Genomic DNA, 5,418 nt, shown 5'->3' with positions numbered 1-5,418 from the left:
TAGTCCATTGATCTGTGTCTGTCCAGTCCTTACTGAGCTGAGTTGGTAATCTAAGCTGGAAGCGGGTGTTTCCTCTGGGGTCGATTCGGTGTCTGAAGGGAATTTGTGCCCCCAGCGTGAAATGGTGCCTGCTTTTATAGAGCGGCAGGTGCGAGTGGAACCCACATCGCCATACATACACCCTTGCAGAATGCTATCGACCTTGTCAACGGGAAAGAGTTGCACTCTATGATGTCCAGCTGGTGTTCATTCAGAACTGACTCACAATACACGTGAATGCTCACTATCCAGGGACCGAGGACGATTTACTTACTTTAACACAATCCACCAATGCTGACAGCTGAAGGAACATAAGAAATAGGGGCAGGAATAGGCCAATTGACCCCTCGAGCCTGCTCCGCCATTTAGTGAGATCATGGCTGATCTGATCTTGGGTTCAGCTCCATTTCCCTGCCCGCTCCCCATAACCCTTCACTCCCTTATTGTACAAAAATCTATCTCCACCTTAAATATATTCAATGACTCCGCCTCCACAGCTCTCTGGGGCAGAGAGTTCCACAGATTTACAACCCTCTGAGAGAAGAAATTCCTCCTCATCTCAGTTTTAAAAGGGCGAACCCTTATTCTGAAACTATGTCCCCTAGTTCTAGATTCCCCCCATGAGGGGAAATTTCCTCTCTGCATCTACCTTGTCAATCCTCCTCAATATCTTATATGTTTCAATAAGATCCCCTCTCATTCTTCTAAACTGCAATGAGTATCGGCCCAACCTGCTCAACCTTTCTTCATAAGACAACCCCTTCATCTCCGGAATCAACCTCGTGAACCTTCTCTGAACTGCCTCCAATGCAAGTATATCCTTCTTCAAATAAGGAGACCAAAACTGTACGCAGTACTCCAGGTGTGGTCTCACCAATACCCTGTACAGTTGTAGCAAGACTTCCCTACTTTTATACTCCAACACCAAAGGTAGATATACCTGTTTGGAATTAGGGTTACCATCTGCAGCAGTGGCTGATTACCCCTGTCAGGGTCCCAAGGAGCCCTGCGGACAACTGATAAAGAATCATAGAATGATACAGCCCAGAAGGAGGCCATTCGGTCCATCATGCTTGTGCCAGCTCTGTGACAGAGCTCTCCAATTGGTCCCACTCACCTGCCCTTTCCCCAGAGCCCTGAAAATTAGTCCCCGTCAAGTCATTATCCAATTCCCTTTTGAAAGTCATTATTGAACCTGCCCTTTCAGGCAGCGCATTCCAGATCTTAACTCGCGGTGTAATAAAGATTCTCATCTCGCCTCTGGAGTCATCAGGATTCTAACTGAGCATCTCACTGGTATTCTGAAGGCAGGTGGAGTTAGGAATAGTATTTAATGTTTCAGTATTTAGACAAAGGCTTCAGTCCTGTGCCTGTATTAATAATGAGTTCAATCACGGAGTCAAAAACGCTTGAAGGCTTATTAAGGGTTAAATGAACAGACATACCCATGACCAACGCCGAGATTACATAAGATGCGGCCACAGTTAAACTCAACCTTCCAGATCTCTCCTTCCCTTTCCTCTTCCCAACTCGTTGGAATTGCTGCTTGGAAAAAGACCAAGGTCCACCTAGTTTGCCTTCTACCATTCTGGTAGTCGCACGATACGACGATAATGGAGTTGTTGACTATTCACAGCAATTAATCTCTATCAATGAGTCTACAATAGATCCAGACATGAGGCAAGGAAAACCCCCAGTGGTGGAGAGCTTTGGGAACCAGAGGTCCAAAGTCACCCATTCCTCCCAAGCACGTCACACTCCCCACCCGCCATGTCACTTACCACAATGGTCTTGCTTTTAAGCTCATCTTAAGCCCACTGCATCACCTCCTCCAGGACCGTCACTCTTGCATCAGTTATTATTAGCTCAATGTTAAGTCTGTGTGTTCTAGTTATTGTTAATAAGAATCACTGCACACAGACCACAAGAGTAAATTCAACAGGTCTTTTACTAGTCGGAGGTCAGGCTGAACTGCCCAATAAATCATTACACAGCACTTATATACCGGTGTGGTCACCACCGGTATTACAGTATACAGCAGCCAAGATAAAGTAGTGCATCTCTTAAAATAGTTCTCTTAAAGGTGGAACGGTTACATGCACCACAATCCTCCCTTTTTAGCTTAACAGTATATTTTCCCCATTAAACATAACATAATAACATATATACACAACTTCATGGAAAAACAGTTCACAGATTCAGTCTCTGAGGAGGCCTCCTGATCCGAGACAGATAACGCCTTTCAGGGGTCTCTGGTTCTCGTTGCTGGGGTGACTCATCTAGTTGATCCCCTATGGATAGGACATCATCATCAGGTATATTCACTTCTGAGGTAGATGCTTCAGGTTCACTAACTTCCTCCACGGTTGTCTCTGTCGTAACCATGGGCTCGACCCTTGTTCTCGATCCCACCAGTTGGTCAGCATGACGCCGTATTACATTTTCACCAACATCTACCATGTACATCAGGGGTCCTTGTCTGGCCCGAATTGTTCCAGATTGCCATTTCTCGTTTTTATAGTCCCTGGCTAACACCGGTTGTCCTATTTCAAAACTCCGAGTGGGCTTGTTATTGATATGCTGGAACTGTTTGTTTTCGACTTCCCTCCGCACATTTGGTTTTAACAAGTCCAACCTGGACCGCAACCTCCTGTTATAGAACATCATGGCAGGACTTTGGTTTGTTGTTGCATGGGTGGCGTTTCGATATGCCAGTAGGAAATTGTCCACCTTGTGTTGCAGTGGAATCTGATCTTCGCTCATGGCCTTTATTGCCTTTTTGAACATCTGTACAAACCTCTCGGCCAGCCCATTCGTAGCTGGATGATATGGGGCAGAGGTATAATGTTTCACCCCATTCTTCTTCAGGAATTTCTGGAATTCCTCTGACACGAACTGTGGCCCGTTGTCTGAACATATTTGCTCTGGCAATCCATTTCTTGCAAATATCGTTCTTAGCACCGCGATCGTCTTCTCCGAGGTAGTGGTAGTCATTTTAATTACTTCTGGCCATTTAGAATGTGCGTCCACCGCAATTAAAAACATGGAATCCATGAATGGACCAGCAAAGTCAATATGTACACGTTGCCATGGGGTTGAAGGCCATTCCCATGGATGCAGCGGTGCAATTGGAGGTGCATTTTGGACTTTTTGGCACCCTGAGCAGCTTTTCGTCAGATCCTCTATCTGTTGGTCGATACCCGGCCACCACACATAAGCCCTAGCAAGGCTTTTCATCTTGACTCCCCCCAGATGACCTTCATGTAGTTCTTTTAGAACTCTCTCTCTTAACTTAGGAGGGATAATCACCCTTGTTCCATACATCACTGTTCCCTGACAGATGGATAGCTGTTCTCGTCTTGCTGAGAATGCCGGTAACAGTGGATCACCATGGGCTGGCCATCCCTTTACTGTCAATTCATAGACCCGGGACAGTGTTGGGTCATTCCTAGTCTCCCTTTCAATATTTGCATTGGTGACAGGTAAACATTCGATGATGTTCGAGTGAAATAACTCCACCGGGTCAACCGTCGGTGCCTCCTCCTCAGTAGGTAGTGGCAGGCGCGACAGCCCATCAGCATTACCATGCTGCTTTGTACCTTTGAATTCTATCTGATATTGATGTGCCCCTAGGAAAAGGGACCATCTCTGGAGCCTCTGTGCTGTCATCACCAAAACACCCTTCTTAGGGTTAAAAATGGATACCAACGGCTGGTGGTCTGTCAGCAGTGTAAACTTCTGGCCTTGCAGGTAATGATTAAACTTCTTTACTCCCCACACAAGGCTGAGAGCCTCCCTATCTATCTGAGCATAGTTGCGCTCAGCGGAGGTCAATGATCTGGATGCAAATGCGACTGGCCTTTCCAAGCCATTTGGCAACTTGTGTGAGAGTACTGCTCCAATACCATAAGGAGAAGCATCACAAGCTAAACGAATAGGTAGCGTTGGGTTGAAGTGAGCCAACACTTCCTCTGAGGTGATCAATGCCTTGCTTTTGCGAAAGGCCTTCTTACAGTCCTCGCTCCACTTCCATGCTACTTCTTTCTGCAAAAGAGCGTTCAGCGGGTGCAGCACCGTGGATAGATTTGGCAGAAACTTATGGTAATAGTTAATCAACCCTAGGAACGACCTCAACTGGGATACATTTTCCGGAGCGGGAGCCTTCACAACAGCTTCGATCTTGTCAGGTGACTTGTGCAGCCCCTCCTGGTCAATGACATGACCACAGTACGAGATCCGTTTCTGAAAGAACTCACATTTCTGGCGATTAACTCGAAGTCCATATTCCTTCAATCTGGTGAGCACCAGTTTCAAACTTGCAAGGTGTTCCTCATCGTCATCTCCTGTAATCAGGATATCGTCCAAGTAACACTGAGTGCTTGGAATTCCCTGTAATATCTGCTCCATGGCCCTCTGCCAAATTGCTGGAGCCGAAGCCACTCCAAAAACCAGTCTATTATATCGATACAAGCCTCTGTGCGTGTTGATTGTGAGATACTGGCGCGACTCTTCCTCAACTTCCATCTGTAAGTACGCTTGCGCCAGGTCTATCTTGGTGACATGTTTCCCGCCAGACAATGAAGCAAAGATATCCTCAATCCGCGGAAGCGGACATTGCACCGTGTGAAGCACCGGATTAACCGTGATCTTGAAGTCTCCACAGATGCGGACCTTCCCCGGTTCCCCTGGCTTGTTACTCGATGAACGCTTCATGACGGGAACAATGGGCATGGCCCACTCACTCCAGTCCACCTTAGACAGTACTCCTGAACGTTCTAGCCCTTCCAGCTCAGCTTCCACAGCAGGTCGTATCGCATAAGGTACCGGTCTGGCTTTGAAAAATTTTGGGTTTGCATGTTCTGCAATCTTGATTTTTGCCGTAATTCCTCTCAGTGTTCCCAGTCCCTGTTGGAACACCTCTTTAGCCTCATCCAATATTCTGGACAATCGTTCAGGTTTGACATCTTTTTTTCCGGAATCTACCGTTATTGCTTTTAGGGAGTGCCAGTCCATATTTATTTTCCTGATCCACTCCCGTCCCAGAAGTGGTGGACCTCCCTCAGGTAGTACATATATGTCCATTCCTTGGTGTTCTTTGCCCTTGTGTACCACCTTGACTTTTATCTTTCCGATGGGGTATACTCTTTGCCCCGTGTATGTCTGCAATACTATCTCCGTATCCCGTAGGGGAATATGTGTGAATAACCTTTTGTAATCTTGCTTATTCATGACCGTCAACGCCGATCCGGTGTCCAATTCCATCTTCACTTGGACTCCTGCTATCTGAAGTGTGACCCAGATAGTTTGTAGGTCAGCTTCCTTACTCACATTGTGAATTCTCAGACTACCCAGTTCCTTGCTGTTGGAGTCCGAATCCGA

This window comes from Somniosus microcephalus, chromosome 31 (genome assembly GCF_052327205.1).
Source record: "Somniosus microcephalus isolate GS21.2 chromosome 31, FLI_Smic_1.0, whole genome shotgun sequence".
Taxonomy (NCBI): domain Eukaryota; kingdom Metazoa; phylum Chordata; class Chondrichthyes; order Squaliformes; family Somniosidae; genus Somniosus; species Somniosus microcephalus.
Note: the sequence above shows the minus strand (reverse complement) of the source record.